Source organism: Gorilla gorilla, chromosome X, assembly GCF_029281585.2.
Source record: "Gorilla gorilla gorilla isolate KB3781 chromosome X, NHGRI_mGorGor1-v2.1_pri, whole genome shotgun sequence".
Lineage (NCBI taxonomy): Eukaryota > Metazoa > Chordata > Mammalia > Primates > Hominidae > Gorilla > Gorilla gorilla.
In genome coordinates, this window is record NC_073247.2 from 13,451,718 (window position 1) to 13,471,377 (window position 19,660).

The 19,660-nt window shown below is 40.3% G+C and overlaps 1 long non-coding RNA gene across 2 annotated transcripts; it reads left to right on the forward strand.

Annotated features, from left to right (window-relative positions):
- The first annotated feature begins 3,393 nt into the window (after positions 1-3,393).
- Positions 3,394-19,088, forward strand: LOC134757898 (uncharacterized). 2 transcript variants are annotated; one of them, XR_010132477.1, is made up of 3 exons: positions 3,394-3,510; positions 15,579-15,759; positions 18,967-19,088. It is a non-coding gene; the product is annotated as an uncharacterized lncRNA (long non-coding RNA). The 2 variants fall into 2 exon arrangements; XR_010132478.1 differs by lacking the exon at positions 3,394-3,510 and adding an exon at positions 10,499-10,604.
- Positions 19,089-19,660: the final 572 nt, after the last annotated feature.

A 19,660-nucleotide genomic window follows, 5' to 3' on the forward strand; every position in this document is an offset into this window, starting at 1 on the left:
GCCTGGCCAACATAGTGAAACCCTGTCTCTACTAAAAATACAAAAAAATTAACTGGGTGTGGTGGCGGGCACCTGTAGTCCCAGCTACTAGGGAGGCTGAGGCAGGAGAATGGCGTGAACCTGGGAGGCGGAGCTTGCAGTGAGCCGAGATCACACCATGTGCCACTGCACTCCAGCCTGGGTGACAGAGCAAGACTCCGTCTCAAAAAAAATTAAAAAAAAAATTAGGTGTGGTGGCTCGCGCCTGTAATCCCAGCTACTCAGGAGGCTGAGGCAGAAGAATCACTTGAACCCCAGAGGAGAAGGTTGCAGTGAGCAGAGATCGTGCCACTGCACTCCAGCCTGGGAGCCAGAATGAGACTCTGTCTCAAAGAAAAAAAAAATTGTTCAAATTCCCAATCATTGTTTTTTGACAGGTAATCTAATAAATCTTCACTCTTCAAGCTCTGGTCCTTCTCTTAGGGATGCTCTTTGTACAGAGAGGATTGAATGCATAGAGTCTCATGTCCATCCTGAGAGTAACATGGCCTGAGCTACCAGCTACTCCACACCCCTGGCTGCTGAAAGCCACCCTGTGAAACCTCAAATCTGGCTTGGAATTCCTTCTCCAGCCACAGATGGAAATACCAGACATGTGTTCACTGTAGATAATTCAGATATAAATAAGTTTTCTACCAGAAACGAAATATTGTGATATATGCAATTCTATCACTTGGTGTAATTACCAATGTTCTTCTTTAAGGACAACACATGGTTATGGTTTGAATAGTGACCTCCTGTCCCCCAAATTCACATGATAAAGTGCTAATCCCCAATACCTGTGAAAGTGACCTTCTTTGGAAGTGAGGTCTCTGTAGATGTCATCAAGTTAAAATGAAGTCATTTGGGTGGGTCCTAAATCCAACGACTAGTGTCCTAATAAAAAGATGGAATTTGGGCTGGGTGCAGTGGCCCATGCCTGTAGTCCCAGCATTTTGGGAGGCCCAGGTGAGTGGATCGCTTGAGGCCAGGAGTTTGAGACCAGCCTGATCAACATGGGGGGACCCCATTTCTATATTTAAGGAAAAAAAAGGATGGGGGGCAATTAGGACACAGACACACACCCACAGAATATGCCATGGGGAGATGAAGGCTGAGATAGGACTGATATTTCTGAAACCAAAGAGTGCTCAAGATCTCAGCAAACCACCAGAAGAGAGGGAGGAAGCATGAGACAGTCTCTCCTTTGGAGACTCAGAGGAACTGACATGGTTTGGCTCTGTGTCCCCACCCAAATCTCATCTCCAGTAAATCCCCATAATCCCCACAGGTCAAGGGCAGGACCAGGTGGAGGCAATCGTTTCGTGGAGGTGGTTTCTCCCATATGCTGTTCTTGTGATAGTGAGTGAGTTCTCACGAGATCTGATGGTATTGTAAGAGTCTGGCATTTCCCCTGTTTGCACTAACTCCATCCTGCCGCCCTGTGAAGAAGGTGTCTGCTTCTCTTTCACCTTCTGCCATGATTGTAAGTTTCCTGAGGCCTTCCCAGCCATGCAGAAATGACTGTGAGTCAATTAAACCTCTTTCCTCTATAAATTACCCAGTCTTGGGTATTTCTTCATAACAGTATGAGAACAGACTAATACAGGAACCAACTCTGCCAACTTTTTTCCATATATATATATATATATATATATATATATAAAATGTGTATATATACACATACGTATTTATGTATGTGTATGTATATATACATAAAATATGTGTATGCATAAAATTTGTGTATATATACACAAAATGTGTGTGTGTATATATATATATATATATATATATATACACACATACTTTTTTTCCCCATAAAATCTAGACCCTGCACAACCTGCCAAACCTTGATCTCAGACTTCCCTGCTGATCTATGTATGTGACATTACAGCCAAACATTTTCTGTCCTCTCTGCTTTTCTAGTTGAGCATCTTTCTAGGACAAAATTGTAGGATTATTTTGCCTACTATGAACTTCTGGAAGAGTTTATCTGGATGAAATAGAAGGAAAAAAAATAGGAGATAGATCAAGGGGTATGATCTTTCAGCTTGCGTCCCAACCCAGGTGATATGGTTTGGCTGTGTCCCCACCCAAATCTCATTTTGAATTGTAGCTCCGGTAATATCCATGTGCTGTGGGAGGGACCCAGTGAGAGATAATTAAATCCTGGGGGTGGTTTCCTCCATACTGTTCTCATGATAGTGAATAAGTCTCACAAGATCTGCTGGTTTTATAAGGGGTTTCCTCTTCCACTTGACTCTCATTGTCTCTTGCCTGCTGCCATGTAAGATGTGCCTTTTGCCTTCCACCATGATTGTGAAGCCTCCCCAGCCATGTGGAACTGTGAGTTCATTAAACCTCTTTTTCTTTATAAATTACCCAGTCTGAGGTATGTTATATCAGCAGAGTGAAAACGGACTAATACACCAGGCCAGTGGAAATTGTGCAAAAGAGTTTGAACTCATCTTCTTTGCTTTGTGTAGAAGAAATCTCAGTATAGAGGCAGAATCTGCTGCCCTTGAGATTAAGACAGCAGGGAAGAGAGGCAGCCCCCCTTCCCTGAAGGCAGGTCAGAATGAGGACATGCTCAGTTTGGGACCCAACTTTCTCAAGAGAAAAAGTCATTCCTTCTCCCCTGGGATGAGGAAAAGATGAGCATGAGAGTTGGAGAGGTTTCTTGGGAGAAGTGGAGGGGTTTCTCCTATACTTTTCCCCCTGGAGAGTAAAATAACCACACTCTCCCTAGGAAAACATTCATTTTTTTCCACAGCACGTCAGATCCGTTAACGAATGTTTTACTTTGAACTCGGGCCATTGCAAAATCATCAGCCTGAAAGAGCGGATACTCTTGCATTGGAATTCACTAATGTTCAGTTTGTTTACAATGTGGCTTTCCTGTCCAGTGTTTTAAAATTCCACATGTATAACTGACCCTCGGAGAACAGTTCCATTGCTTAGAGAACTTAGCAGGGTAACCCCATCGGGCAGCAGGATGACAGTAGCTTTGCACACTGAAAAAGAAACAAAACAGATTAATAAATAGGGAAAGGCTTTGATGATGAGCTCACCAATAGATGTGGAGAGAAGGGAGGGAGAGTTTAAAAAGTGCTGGAGGCTTCTTTCCTGGGGCTGGGGAGACTTTGATGAGGACACGGGCTCAGTTGGGTTCTGTTTGGCAGATACACTTAAGGAGGAACTAGGAAAAAACCAAAAAGGCCCTGGAGGCTTCCAAGGAACTGTCTCTGTTGCAATACTTTGGCTGCAAGATATTTTCTTCTGTCCCCAGCCAGAAGGAGCAATCCTGGTGCTTAAATAAAAAGGCATGAAGGCCCAAAGTGGCTCTTGACTTGCCAAGGCGGTATTACAGAGAATTAAGCCCTACCTTAGGGCATGCCAGGAGCCTGCTGGAGGTGTCAGTGTTACTGGAAAAGAAGCCCAACCCAGACCCCAAGAGAAGGTTCTTGGAACTCGTACAAGAAAGAATTCTGGGTGAGTCCATAAAGTAAAGTGAAAGCAAGTTTATTAAGAAAGTAAAGGAATAAATGAATGGCTACTCCACAGACAGAGCAGCCCCGAGGGCGAGGGCTGCTGGTTGCCCATTTGTATGGTGATTTCTTGATGATATGCTAAACAAGGGGTGGATCTTTCATGCCTCCCCCTTTTATTTTTTTTTATTTTTTTATTTTTTTGTAGCTAGTACCTTACCTTGTTTATTTATTTATTTATTTATTTATTTATTTATTTTATTTATTTATTTTTTATTATACTTTAAGTTTTAGGGTACTTGTGCACATTGTGCAGGTTAGTTACATATGTATACATGTGCCATGCTGGTGCGCTGCACCCACTAACTCGTCATCTAGCATTAGGTATATCTCCCAATGCTATCCCTCCCCCATCCCCCCACCCCACAACAGTCCCCAGAGTGTGATATTCCCCTTCCTGTGTCCATGTGATCTCATTGTTCAATTCCCACCTATGAGTGAGAATATGCGGTGTTTGGTTTTTTGTTCTTGCGATAGTTTACTGAGAATGATGATTTCCAATTTCATCCATGTCCCTACAAAGGACATGAACTCATCATTTTTTATGGCTGCATAGTATTCCATGGTGTATATGATGGGACGTATTTCAAAATAATAAGAGCTATCTATGACAAACCCACAGCCAATATCATACTGAATGGGCAAAAACTGGAAGCATTCCCTTTGAAAACTGGCACAAGACAGGGATGCCCTCTCTCACCGCTCCTATTCAACATAGTGTTGGAAGTTCTGGCCAGGGCAATCAGGCAGGAGAAGGAAATAAAGGGTATTCAATTAGGAAAAGAGGAAGTCAAATTGTCCCTGTTTGCAGACGACATGATTGTTTATCTAGAAAACCCCATTGTCTCAGCCCAAAATCTCCTTAAGCTGATAAGCAACTTCAGCAAAGTCTCAGGATACAAAATCAATGTACAAAAATCTTAGCCTCATAGGGTAACTTCCTGACCTTGCCGTGGCATTGGTAAACTGTCATGGTGCTGGTCGATGTATAGCAGTGAGGATACCCAGAGGTCAGTCTCGTCAGCGTCTTGGTTTTGGTGGGCTTTGGCCGGCTTCTTTGCTACAATCTGTTTTATCAGCCAGGTCCTTACGACCTGTATCTCATGCTGACCTCCAATCTCATACTGTGACTTAGAATGTCTTAACTTCCTGGGAATGCAGTCCAGCAGGTCTTAGCCTTATTTTACCCAGCCCCTATTCAAGATGGAGTTGCTCTGGTTCAAACACCTCCGACAGGTGCAGCAGAGAATGTTTACAGCAGGGAAACTGTTCTGTATGAGGCTATAATGGTGGATACATGTGATTATGTATTTGTCAAAACCCATAGAATGTGCAAAACAGTAAACCTTAATGTAAATTCTGGGCTTTTGGGGTTATGTTATGAACCCAGTGTGTTTTCATGATTGTAACAAATGTTCATTGTAACAAATGTACTGCTCTAGTCGGGGATGTTCATAGTGGGGGAGGCTGTTTGGGAAGAGGGCAGAGAGTATCCGAGAAATCTTTGTATCTTCCGCTCACTTTTGCCGTGAACCTAAAACTGCTCTAAAAAAAATAGTCTTTTAAAAAAGAAAGAAAAGAAAAGAAAAAGAGTGCAGACATGTTATAGCATGGGTGATCCCCAAAAGAGAATGCTAAGTGAAAGAGGCCAGTCACAAAATGTGTCCAGAGTTGGTTCCTTCCGGTGGGTTTGTGGTCTCGCTTACTTCAAGAATGAAGCCGCGGACCTTCGCGGTGAGTGTTACAGCTCTTAAAGATGGCACGGACCAAAAGAGTGAGTGGTAGCAAGGTTTATTGTGAAGAGGAGGTCGAGGCTGCTGTGAGCCATGTTCACATCCAGCCTGGGCAACAGAGCAAGACCCTGTCTCAAAATAATTATGATAATAATAATAAGATTAGCTTTGCATAGTTTATCAGACAAGAAAACCACAAATAAGTAACTACAGCACATATTCTCAGAGAGAGAGAGTTCTTTTGCGGGGAGATGTCTTTCGTGGTTTTTGTTATTTGCCAACTGGAAGGCCCAGTAGGCTGGAAGAATTTACCCTAAAGAGGTTCAGAGGACAAGTATACTGCTATGTTCTTTTTAGAAGGCTTTTGGAGAATTAATTCTTCAAATTTAGACTCATTTCTAGTTTATGTTTTTGTTTTGTTTTGTTTTTGAGACAAAGTCTCCCTCCCTCCCCAGGCTGGAGTGCAGTGGCGTGATCTTGGCTCACTGCAGCCTCAAACTCCTGGGCTCCAACGATTCTCCCACCTCAGCCTCCCAAGTGGCTGGGACCACAGGCATGCACTACCATGCTAAAAAAATAATTTTTTTGTATTTTTTGTAGAGACGGGGTCTCACTGTGTTGCCTAGACTGGTCTCAAACTCCTAGCCTTAAGCGATCCTCCCAACTCAGCCTCCCAAATTGCTGGAAGTATAGGCATGAGCCACTGTGTACAGACAGCCGTTTTTAGTTATTTCACAGTAACTAAAAAGTTGATTCTGAAAATACATGAGAGTTTGCTTTTAAGGTGTTGGCTTTGAGGTACAGTTATGCTTGCTGCGTTGAGCACACGTGCACTTGTATTGTCACCTGAGGAGCAGCAATACTAATGTGGCCATGGAAAACGTAGAGGTGGTCTTCCCAACCTAGGCCACCTGCCAACAGGACCCTTCTTCCACTCCCTAGGGTGGGTTCCCTCTGTCCTTCCTCCCCTGGTTCCTGTGAAAATGGTCAGAGGAGAAAAAGGGGTTACTGTATGGGTGCAGGATCTTCTTTACTGCGTGTTTTAGGGGGCGCTGCAGACATCTCAGTATGGTCCATGTTCTCCTGCACATTTAGGGCTTCGGAGGGGTGATTGCCACAGCTCAGGCTAGAGTGCATCACCCAAAGTAACTCTCAGCCTATAAACTGCACTTTTACAAGCAGATTATAGACCCGTAGCATTGGCATGTTTGATACGTCTGAACACAGAACTCTGATAGTAAAATCTCAACATGATTCTTGCTGGACAGGCCAGTTCTCTCTGTGTATATTCTAGGTTTTGAGAAACCACAACCAGAGCCCCCTGGCTCCACGTCCACCATGGTTCTTCCCTTGAATGTTGCTCCCAGAAGCTTTCTGGGTTACACACTAGTGGTGTCTCTGGATTTAGTCGTGAAGTTCCTGGAAAAAATTCCTTTTCCCTAGGCTACTGGTGTGAGTTAAATTCTACTAGGAGTTCCTCTGGGCTGTTTCACTTCGTTATTTAAATTTTAAAAAATATTTTAATTTTTTGTAACTTTTATGTTTTTTAAATGTTGTTTTAGATTCGGGGGCACACATGCAGCTTTGTTACATGGTTATATTGTCTGACAGTGAGGTTTGGGATTCTAGTGTACCCATGCTCTGAATAGTGTACATTGTACCCATGAAGTAATTTTTCATCCTTCACCTCCCTCCCACCCTTCTGAGTCTGCAGTGTCTATTATTCCACTCTCTGTGTCTATGTGCATGCCTATTTACCTCCCACTTAGAAGCAGAAACCTGCAGTGGCTCTTATTTCCATCTTTATGTCCATGTGTACCCAGTGTTTAGCTTCTACTTACACATGAAAACGTGTGGCATTTCATTTACTGTTTCTGAGTCATTTCACTTAGAATAATGGCCTCCAGCTCCATCCATGTTGCTGCAAAAGACATGGTTTTATTCTTTTTCATGGCTGTGTAGTATTCCACGGTGCTTGAATGTACGTATGTATGTACATGGGTGCGCAGATGTATGTACATACATGCACCATGGAATACCATGCAGCCATAACAAAGAATAAATTTTAAAAATATCTATCTCTATACCTCTATATATCTATACATCTATATATCCATACATATCTATATATCTATTCATATCTATATATCTATGCCTCTATATATCTATATATCTATACATATCTATATATCTGTACCTCTATATACCTGTTATTAGGTTGGTGCAAAAGTAATTGCGGCTTTTTCTGTTACTTTTAATGTCAAAAACTGCAATTACTTTTGCATCAACCTAATATACGTGTATGCATATCTATGTCTGTCTATATACATACACACCACATTTTCTTGATCCAATCATCTGCTAATGGACACTTAGGTTGATTCCATGACTTTGCTATTACGAATTGTGCTGTGATAAACATAAGAGTGCAGGTGTCTTTTTGATATAATGATTACTCTTCTTTTGCATAGATAAAAGTCCTAGAAAAAACTCTTCCATGTTTTAACATCCAATCCTATCTCACCGACCGTGGCTCAGAAACCACTATTGCTTTCTGGATTAGAAAAACTCATCCAGTTCTTGTGGATTACACACTAGGAACCAGTTTTCTGCAAAAAGCAAACTACTCCAGAGAACAGTCCTCTTGGTATCGTTCCAGTTCATGAACAGCCATTGAAAATGACTACGAAGGTGGTCATTTCAACGCCAGCTTGCTGTGGTTTCGAAACAGCAGAGCACGAATGAAGCCCAACTAAGCCCTCGGTGTGTTAATCCGATGATGATGTCTTCACCCCACATCACCTTCTTTATCCCAACAATATTCCCGAGGCAATACAGGAAAAAAGGTGTATCCGTTTCCTGGCCATTCGTGGGTATATTTTAGCCTCAAAAGGGGCATGTGGACATGAAAATAGGCTCTTTCAGAGTAGGGGAATTCATCTTCACTAAAAATTTGGATCTTTTGTTAATCACAATTTTTTTCATTCACTTTGATTTTTTATGATATGGAATTAAAGTATTTCATATTTTGACCACTGAAGTTTTGGTGCCCACTGAAATTTTGTGCTCAAAGCAGTTGGCTCAATTTCCCCACCCTAGCCCTGTCCTGGGCACCACTGCTGGCTAAAAATTCTATTTATACATACATATATATTATGTTTTTAGACACATAGCGTTTGTACATATAAAAAATTATGCATATGTGTATGCATGTATGTACATATATAGATGGTCGCTCATTTAAGATGGGTTCAACTTACAGTTCATTTTTTATTTTTTTTTTAAGACAGGATCTTCCTTTGTGGCCCAGGCTAGAGTGCAGTGGTGCAATGATGGCTCACTGCAGACTCAACTTGCTGAGCTCAGGGATCCTCCTGCCTCAGCCTCTCAAGTAGCTGGGGCTGCAGGTGTGAGCCACCATGCCTGGCTAAATTTTTATTTTTTGTAGAGACAGGATCTCACTATATGGCCCAGACCAGTCTCAAACTCCTGGTCTCAAGCAATCCTCCTGACTCTGCCTCTCTAAACAATAGGATTACAAGTGTGAGTTACCACACCTGGCCCAGATATTCTTAACATTTTTGTTTTTTAAATAGAGATGAGGTCTTCCTATGTTATCCAGACTGGTCTTGAACTCCTGGCCTCAAGCAATCTTCCTGCCTTGGCATCTCAAAGCACTGGGATTACAGGCATGAGCCACCACACCCAGCCAATTTAGGACTTTTTTGCTTTTATGATAGGTTTATCAGGATGTAACCCTATTGTTAAACATGTAACCCTATTGTTAAACAAACAGTATCTGGACTTAACGAAGGTTCAAATTACAATATTTCAACTTTATAATGGTTTTATCAATGCGTTACCCCATTGTAAATCTAGGAGCTTCTGTATAAATCTGTATATATATATATATATATATATATACACACACACACAGATTAAAAATTACATATATACATGTTATATTTTATGCATATACATATGTCTATCTTATATAGTTGCTTAAAATGTTATACATAAATAAAAGATATATATATAAATTATATATCATGTATAGAGTTGGTTAAAATTTTATATGTGCATGTAAACTACATTTTATATATATATACACACTATATATATAATATTTTAATATTATTGTCAGCTGTGGTGCCTAGGGCAGGGCTAGAATGTCTAATGACACAATCTCATCAGGCACAAATTTCAGGAGGTACCAAAAAACTGAAACTAAACTCCGTAGTCACGATACTGATAAATATTCAAGACGTATATAATGTTTTAATTATACACCCACATACAGACAGTGCTAAGAGACCATTAGCTTTTTTCTCATAATTTAGACAAAACCACTTTTGCAGTGGGCCCTGCTGTGAAAGTAAAGGGTTAATGTTGCTCAAAGAGGGGTGGGGCATTTGCCCCCAGCTCCTGAGAGGTGCACACTAGCCTTTGGAATGTCCTGCCTAGTAGGAATGTGTTTATGTACTGGGGGACCTGGGGTAACTGGACAATCTAGCAATGTGATTTAGGGTAGAGGGGCTATTCATAGCAGAGATTTTTAGAGTATGAGATGGACATACTAGGTGTTAACAATATGGTTAAGGGTGGAAGCTTTGGGTCTTGAAGTATCAGCTCAGACCTCTGGAGAGGCTACAGATTGAGGTCAACTCTGTGGGCCATTGACTGTGGAGCCCCAGCTGAAGACTCTGAACACTGGGGTTTGGGCTAGCTTCCCTGGTTGGCGATGCTTCAGGCATTCTGCACAAGCTAAGACTGTGAGGCTCCGTGCTGTCCACAACTCCACAAGGAAAGGACAGAAGGAGCTCTGTGTCTGCAACTTTTCCTGGATTCTATCTGTCCCACATCCCTCTTCTCTTGGCTGCTATGTCAATCTGTATCCTTGCCACGTAATAAACCATAACCATGAGTGTAATGGTGAGGTCTGTCATCCTTCTATCCAAAGAGCCAAACTGAGGGTTGTCTTGGGGACCCCAAAATTTGCAGTTGATGTCAGAACTGTGGGTGGTCATATGGGGATTGTCCCCTCTAACAATGAACTTGACCAACCCTTACACCTACCCTGTCTTAGTTGGAATGCATGAAATGGAGACTTTAGACATTCCTTTCAATCTTGGATTTTATGATTTTATCAAAACAAAGTCTATTATTTTTCTTTGCAGGTGACAGAGAGAGAGAGAGAGAGAGAAAGAAACAGAGAGAAAGAAAAAGAAAAAAAAAAAGAAAAAGCAAGCAAGAAAACATGAGATTGGGCAAGACAGAGCCCATCTCATTTCTCTGTGATTTGGAGGTATCGAATAAGATTCTAATAAGAACTGTGTGGTATGACTGGAATTCAAACTATCAACCTTGAAGTTGATGACAGTGCATAACGGGCTTTTGGTTTGCACATCTTTCTGGTAATTTATCCTCTTTAGTTCCTTGTCTCCACACATCTGCTTGTGCTTAGATCCAAAGGAAGAGACATTAGGAGGCTATAATGTATTTTTCAGGGAGGAATTAGGAAGTGAACCAATGTCCCATTACATTTGCATCAGTTTTTGATTAAAACACACACACGCCACACACATTTCTCACACTGTGAGCACCCCACACTCTTGTGTGGGTATTTTTGTTGTTAATTAAATTTGTTTCTAAATAGACTTCCATCCTAACCTGGCTTTCATGCTTAGAAAGACAAGTGATAAACTGCAATAACCCTTTCACATACTTTGATACAAATGGTTTTAAACAGTTGGGAAGATTAAGAACAAAGAAAGCTTTTAAAAAAAATTTCTGAACCTCCAAAGGTTTTGACCATTTCCTCATTATTATTTTGTCTGCTTTGCACTTGATGAAATCAGAAATGGGTTATAAGGTAGAACTGTAGTTCTGACTTTCCAAGAAAAATAGTGGACAAAACCTGAAGACAATTTTCAGATGCAGGATTTTTGTGGGTGGTGCAGTGTGCTAGGGTTATGGCACCATTAATCCTTGTACTGTGGGCTGGTGGGGGCCAGCATGGTCTGGCGATTGCCAGGTGGATTGAAACCACAGTCTCAGATTTCAGGGAATGGCTTCTTTCAGTAACGCCTACACCCACATGCCATGTGGCTGGAAGAGCTGCGGAGGGGCAGAATAAACCATTTTTTAATTTGCTGCCTTGAGAAAGATGCACACATCCACTTCAATACCATCGTTTTTATAAACCCAGACAAATATTTCAGAAGTGTGTGGTGCGTAGGCGACAAGTTGCGCTCATGGCTGAGTTACTGATGTTTTAATAGAGCCAATGTTGACTTGGCATAATTTTTATGCTCCATAAACACAATTTATTTTACCGACAAAATGGAGTCCTGCAACAATTTTGCTCTAGAGGAATCTGCTGGGTGAAGCAATACAAATTCTGAGCCTCTTGCATTGAATAAATCTTGGAGATTTGAAAATTCTTATGATTTGACCATTTTTATTCATTCAAAAAAAATGGTGGCTTATGGCTGTAATCCCAGCACTTTGGGAGGCTGATGTAGGTAGATCACTTGAGATCAGGAGTTCAAGACCAGCCTGGCCAGCATGGTGAAACCCCTTCTCTACTAAAAACACAAAAATTAGCAGGTCGTGGTGGTGCATGTCTGTAATCTCAGCTACTTGGGAGGCTGAGGCAGGAGAATCGCTTGAACCCAGGAAGTGGAGGTTGCAGTGAGCCGAGATTGTACCACTGCATTCCAGCCTGGGCAACAGAACGAGATTCTGTCTCAAAAAAAAAAATTGCCACATAAGCATAATAATCAAGTATTTGTTTTTTTTTCACAATGGTGAGGGAGACATTTCCAATACAGCATGTATCTTTTATATTTTTACTGGCTTCTGAATTTTTCCCACAACAAAGACATCTTGTTAGACTCTACTCTCATGAAAGTATATTATGCTTGACAAAGTGCCATTGAAGACCTTTGCAGCTGTATCATTAAATGATAAGTTTATTACAATTCCTGAAGTCTCTGCAACCTCAGATACAATAACCTAGCACATTGGTTGCTCAAAAGTAAATTGACGTCCAAATGCTGAACTAGCACTTTTAGAAGATTACTTATTCGTTAATCTTAGAGGGGAGGACTTAGTTACTGGCATTCATAAGCGTCCTTTCAAGTAATCAATGCAGCATTTTGACATGAAACACGGATTATGGAATTTTCCATGAGAAAGTGTAAAGAAGGATTTGATTTTTTTAAGTGCATCTAAAGAAGCTAACATTGGTTTAGAATCGATCCTCTTAACCACAAATATGATTGTTTTATTACAACTTAGGGAAATTAAAAGAAAAATAAAATACGTCTCCCAAAACAATAGCATGGCTTGAGAGAAAATCTGAGCGCAACAAATTTCATTAGTCTTCTCAGGTTTTGAATGACTTCTTAAATATTTGAATCTTCATTAGTTTATTACTGTGGTTGGCAAACAATGCCTTTATAATGTTAATTGAGCACACTGTTTCTGGAATTCTGTAAGCTAAGAAGCCAAGTCGGTGGAGGATGACATCTTGCAAATGACTCAAGGAGACTGGATACAAAAACATTCATGCATTAGAAATCAGGGGTTCAACATGCGTGCATATGTTCATTGCAGCCCTGTTCTTAATAGCAAAGACATGGAATCAACCTAAATGCCCATCAGTGGTAGACTGGATAAAGAAAATGTGGTACATACATACCATGAGATGCATATACAGCCATAAAAGAGAATGAGATGCTTTGCTGGGAGATGGAAGGAGCTGGAGGCCATTATCCTTAGCAAACTAGCACAGGACCAGAAAACCAAATGCCGCATGCTCTCACTTATAAGTGGGAGCTAAAGGATGAGAACACATGGACACATAGAGGGGAACAACACACACTGGGGTCTTTTGGAGGGAGGAGGGAGAGGATCAGGAAAAACAACTAATGGGTACTAGGCTTAATATCTGGGTGACGAAATAATCTGTACAACAAATCCCCATGATATTAGTTTATCTATGTAACAAACCTGCACTTTTACCCCTGAACCCTTAAGTAGGCCTTGGTGTCTGTTGTTCCCTTCTTTGTGCCCATATATTCTCCACGTTTAGCTCTGCTTCTAAGAGAGAACATGTGGTATTTGGTTTTCTGCGCCTGTGTTAATTTACTAAGGACAATGGCCTCTAGCTCCACCCATGTTGCTGCAAAGGACATGATTTTGTTCTTTTTTGTGGCTGCATAGTATTCCATGATGTATATGTACCACATTTTCCTTATCCAGTCTACCATTGATGGGCATTTAGATTGACTCCATGTCTTTGCTATTGTGAATAGTGCTGCAATGAACATACACGTGTACTTGTCTTTATGGTAAAACAATTTATATTCCTTTGGGTATGTACCCAATAATGGGATTGCTGGGTGCAATGGTAGTTCTGTTTTAAGTTCTTTGAGAAATCACCAGACTGCTATCCACCAGTGGCTGAACCAATTTATATTCCCAACAACAGTGTATAAGTGTCCTCTTTTCCCTACCACCTCACCAGCATCTGCTGGTTTATTTTATTTTATTTTTATTTTTTTGACTTTGTAGTAATGGCCATTCTGACTGGTATGAGATGGTATCTCATTGTGGTTTCAATTTGCATTTTCTCTGATAATTAGTGATATTGAACTTTTAAAAATAGATTTGTTGGCTGTTTGTATGTCTTCTTTTGAGAAATGCCCTGTTCATGTCTTTTCCCTACTTTTTAATGGATGATATGGTGGGGCTCTGTGTCCCCACCCAAATCTCATCTTGAATTGTATTCCAAATTGGGTTGAGGGAGGGACGTGGTAGGAGGTGACTGAATCATGGGAATGGCTTCCCCCATGCTGTTCTTGAGATAGTGAGTGAATTCTCGTGAGATCTGATGGTTTTATAAATAGCAGTTTCCCCTGCTCTTGCTCTCTCTCCTGCTGCCTTGTGAGGAAGGTGCCTGCTTCCCCTTTCCTTTCCACCATAATTGTAAGTTTCCTGAGGCTTCCCCAGCCTTGCGGCACTGTGAGTCAATTTAATCTCTTTTCCTTATAAAGTACCTAGTCTAGGATGGTATCCTTATAGCAGTGTGAAAACAGAGTAATACAATGGAGTTGTTTGGTTTTTGCCTGTTAATTTAAGTTCCTTTTGGATTCTGGATGTTAGACTTTTGTCAGATGCATAGTTTGCTAATATTTCCTTCCTTTCTGTAACAGCCTGTTCTGTTCTACAGATGAGTCCATGATTCTATATCTGTTGGGGAATAATGAAGAGAAACAAGGGGCACGTTATTTTTCACCCTGTATGGAAACTATGGTGTACTTCTTGCTCTTTCACCTTCAGGCAAAATCTGATAAAATGTATCAGAGGACATTTAGTTGCGTAGAAAATTATCTTGCTCCTCCAGCTGTCTGAGATGTATAATGGGATACCAACTCACACCAGTCAGAATGGCTATTACTACAAAGTTAAAAAAACAACAGTAGCTCATCATTAACTTTTATGCAAAACATAATATGAACTCCATTGAGATTGAGGTGAAATTTTTAAAATTGTCATTGTTATGAAACCTCAGTTCTTGCACAGTTTGTATTTCTTTTGAGTATGTGTTTTTCTTCTGTGGTTTGGAAATGTCTTATTTGTTTGGCAGATTATATTTGTTCTCTAAGATGTAGATTCCACAAAAGAGGCTGTGCAGCTAAGGCACTGGTCAGGAACTTACACTCACTGCTCAGGAGTCTTCACTTTGGAAGATGTTTAAGTGTTTTAAAAATCTATTATTTGATGTTAGCATGTATTATCTCATCTAAAGACAATATGCTGAAATTATTATTGGGCAAAGGACTTTACAACTGAAAGAAAAGGGGAAGGAAGGGAGGGGGAAGGAGAAAGAAAAGAGAGTTAAGAAAGGAAGGAAGGAGGGAGGGCAAAAAGGAGGGATGGAGGAAGGAAAAAGAAAGAAGGGAAGGAAGGGAGGGAGGAAGGAAAGAGGAAGAAAGGGAGGGAGAGTGAGGAAGAAAAGAAAGGAAGGAGGAAGAAAAAAGAAAGAAAGAAAAGAAAGAAGGAAAGAAAGAAAGAAAAAGAAAGGAAGGAAGGAAGGAGGGAGGGAGAGAGAGAAGGGAAAGGAAGAAGGGAGGGAAAGAACGAGGGAAGGAAGGAAGAAAGCAAGGAAGGAAGGAAGAAGGGAGGGAGGAAGGTCATGATGTTAAAGAGAATAAGAAAGAAACCCTATTACCACAAGAACCATTAACAAATCTAGTTTTTTTTATCATAGGAGGTGCTGGCCATTCCAGGTACCATGAGGCCAATGAAATCAATGTTCTGTCCTTTCCTTCATGGTACTGACTGAAGATCTTTATCTGATGTGTTGGATCACAGGCACAGGCAGGGACAAGAGACAGCTTCTACACATGTCCCAGCCTCTGCTTCACTGGGAACAGGAAGTTGCTCTGAAGGTAGGTAGGAGAATAGATTAGAGAAGGATGGGCAGCCATAAGAGAAACAGGCATTGATGTGGTTGAAATGTTTTTAAAAATATGCTTGTGCTGTACACACATGTTCACAGAAGCATCCTTCACAACAGTCAAAAAATAGAAACAACCAATGTGCATAGACGAATGAATATGTGAACAAAATGTGATCCATCCATACAATGGAATGTTATTCAGCCTTAAAAAAGAAGAGAATCCTAACATATTCTACAGCATGGATGAACCTTGAGGATGTTTTCCTGAGTGAAGTAAGCCAACCACAAAAAGGACAAATACCATATGATTCCTCATATATGAGACCCTTAGAGTAGTCAAATTGTTAGGGGTAGAAAGTAGAATGTTGATTGCCAGAGGCCAGGGGGAGAGGAATTGGGGCATTAGTGTTTAATGGGGACAGAGTTTCAGTTTTGCAACATGAACTGTTCTGCAGATGGATATGGGTGATGGTTGCACAGCAATGTGCCTATACCTAATACCACTGAACTGTGCACTTAAAAATGGCTAAAATTGTAAATTTCATGTTACACATATTTTACACAATTTTAAAAAATGCTTATGATGTGGAGTCAATAGTCATTTTTGAGATAATTTTCAACATCAAAATGAAAAAGAAGAAATCCAGTCATCAGGATTGAGTTCTGAACTGATCAACTGGGTAATGAGATGAAGAACTTATTTATTTTTACCTCAACAGCTGGGCCACTTGGCTTCTTCCTGACATTTGCAGAGAGCATCTCACTGTTTCATTTGCTCCTGGTAAAAACCCCTAGAACTCTTTCTAGACAAAGCAGGAACCACCCTTTGGTGGTGAGGTGGGGACTTCTATCATGGGAGTTAGGACAACAAGGAGACAGAAGTCCAGGATGAATTCAGATCTACCCCGTGGACTTAGAGGGCAAAGGAAAGTTGGCTTCGATCTGTGGAGTAATGCGCTCTAAACCCTGTGACTCCAGAAGAACACCCTCTTATTTTGGCTGTTGTGGTGGTTCTGAGCTGAACAGCCTGCCTCAGCCCTTACCTAGAGGGACACATAGAGTTAGATAGGCTCTGGCTTGCAGAGTCTTTCGCTGGGCTGTCTCCCCATCAGCAAGAGAAAGAGCTCTCCAAAACTGCCAGGGAAGCCTGAGCCTCCTAGGTGTTCTAATCTGCCTAGAAAAATAATTCCACGATGTAAGTAAACCAGCAGATAGTTGAGGGAAATTAACAGTATGAACCAGTTCTAAAATGAACAAACAGAAGGTCTGACTCTCATGAGAGGTGCAAGGTTGGAGATAACCAGTTCCATGCATAATTGTGTCTTTCCACAATGTCAGTCTTTTATTGACGCTATTGCAATTACAAAGGCCACAAGCTGCATGGAGTTCCCAAGGAGGCAATTCTCCTTAGTGCTTCCTGTTCACTTGGTAGTCAGAGCTGCGGGCACACAGGTTCAAGCCACTCCACATGTCAGTTGATATTGCAAACCATACATAGTGATTATATATTCAATAAATAAATGTTATGGATTAAACATTCCATGGCAAACAAAGTAACATGGAACATCAAGAGGAAAAAGAGATAGGAGAAAAGGCTAACAAAGCTGGGCTCGGTGCCTCACACCTGTAATCCCAGCACTTTTGAGAGACCGAGGTGAGAGGATCCCTTGAGTTCAGGAGTTTGAGACCAGCCTGGCCAACATGGCAAAACACTGTCTCTACAAAAAAAAAGAAAAAAAAAAATTAACCAGGCATGGTGGTGTGCGCCTGTAGTCTCAACTACTCAGGAGGCTGAGGCAAGAGGATGGCTTGAGTCCGGGAGGAGGAGGTTGCAGTAAGCAAAGATGGTGCCACTGCTCTTCAGCCTAGACAACACAGTGAGACCCCTGTGAAAAAAAAAGAAAGAGAAGAAATGGCTAAGAAACCAGTCTAAATAGAGTGATGTGGACAAGAAGAATGTCGTGGTCTGGGCCTGGCTGTGCATCAGTCTCGCAAGGCAAAGGCTTTGATGTGGCACAGCCTTTGGTGGCTGATGCCAAGTTCTTTTCAGGAGTGACAGCAAGACAGTTGTCAGTTAAGACAACTGTTTTGAGTTGCTGAAGCCCTGCTCTTTTTATGACCACAGAATCCTCTGTTGAGGGTTGATGGTAGAAGAATGTGCTTGGTTATGTCCTTATCTGGTTGGATGCAGTCTTAATTTTTTTGTTTGTTTGTTTATTAAGCAAAACCTCTTATCCTTCTTTGCACAGGGCCCTGTGAAACATCAAATGGAGTCTTTTTCTAAGATGCAGTTAGTTATGCCAAGGGTGTTTGATATGGTTTGGCTGTGTCCCCATCCAAATCTCATCTTGAATTGTAGCTCCCATAATTCCCTCGAGTCATGGGAGGGAGCTGGTGGGAGGTAATGGGATCATGAAGGCAGGTTTTTCTTGTGCTAGTCTCATGGTACTGAATAAGTCTCATGAGATCTGATGGTTTTCTAAACAGCAGTTCCCCTGCACACGCCCTCTTGCCTGCTGCCATGTAAGACATGCCTTTGCTCCTCCTTCACCTTCTGCTGTGATTCTGAGGCCTTCCTGGCCATGTGGGAGTGTGAGTCCACTAAACCTCTTTTTCTTTATAAATTACTCAGTCTCGGGCATTTCTTCATAGCAATATGAAAATGGACTAATACAGTGCTGTATACAAGAACCCTCCTGGAAGAAATGTAGGTCATGCAGAAGAAACAAAAAGAATTCAGAGAACTGAATTAGTACCCTGAAGCCTCTGCACTCCAACCTGGGAGACAGAGTGAGACCCTGACTTGAAAAACAAAAAAATGCCCCAAATGTCAGTAGTATTGAGGTTGAGAAACCCTGGATGAGATTCATAAAAGCCAATGTCTCCTTAGTAAGCATTTCAAAACATAGAGGAAAAAGACAGTGATTAGAAGAATATAATCCAAGAAATTAAGTGTGTATATATGTATGTAAATATAAATGTATATTTTCTACATAAGTATAAATATATAACATTAAACATAATTATTTACAAATATGTATAATTTCTTTGACCACATATACATATATGTATATGTCTATTTTATAACAAAATCTATTAATTTTATGAATATAAATAAAACATTTAAACATGATTAGATATGCAACTTTATAAATATTAACATTTAAATACATCTATTTCTACAATTAATTTACAGTAGACCCCTGAGCAACACAGGTATATGAGGATTTTCCTCCGCCTCGGCCACCCCTGAGACAGCAAGATCAATCCTTCCTCTTCCTCCTCTTCCTCCACCTCCTCAATGTGAAGATGATGAGAATGAAGACCTTGGTGATGATCCACTTCCACTTAATGAATAGTGAATCCATTTCCTCCTCCTTATGATTTTCCTGAAAGCATTTTCTTTTCTCTAGCTTGCTTTATTAGAAGAATACCATATATAATACATATAAACATACATGATATGTATTAATCTACTGTTTATAATATTGGTGAGGTTTCTGGCCAAGATTTCTTCCCAGTTCTGACATTAAAAAATGCTTCCTGAACACATGTTGTTCAAGGATCCACTGTATATTAATTATATAATGTATATTTATAAAGTATAAATTAATATAAGTATATTATGAATTAAAAATTTATAATATAATAAAGTAATAATTTATAGCAAATAATAATAAATTCATAACAAATCAATATTATGATATTGTATATCAATATGTAATATAGTATATTAATATTATATTAATATATTATAGTATAATATTTAAATATTATAAATTATAACTTAATATAACTGTATATTAATTATAAAATGTTTTATATGTATGTACATGTTAATATTTATATAGTTATATAGCTAATGTTTACATGTTTTATTTATATTTATA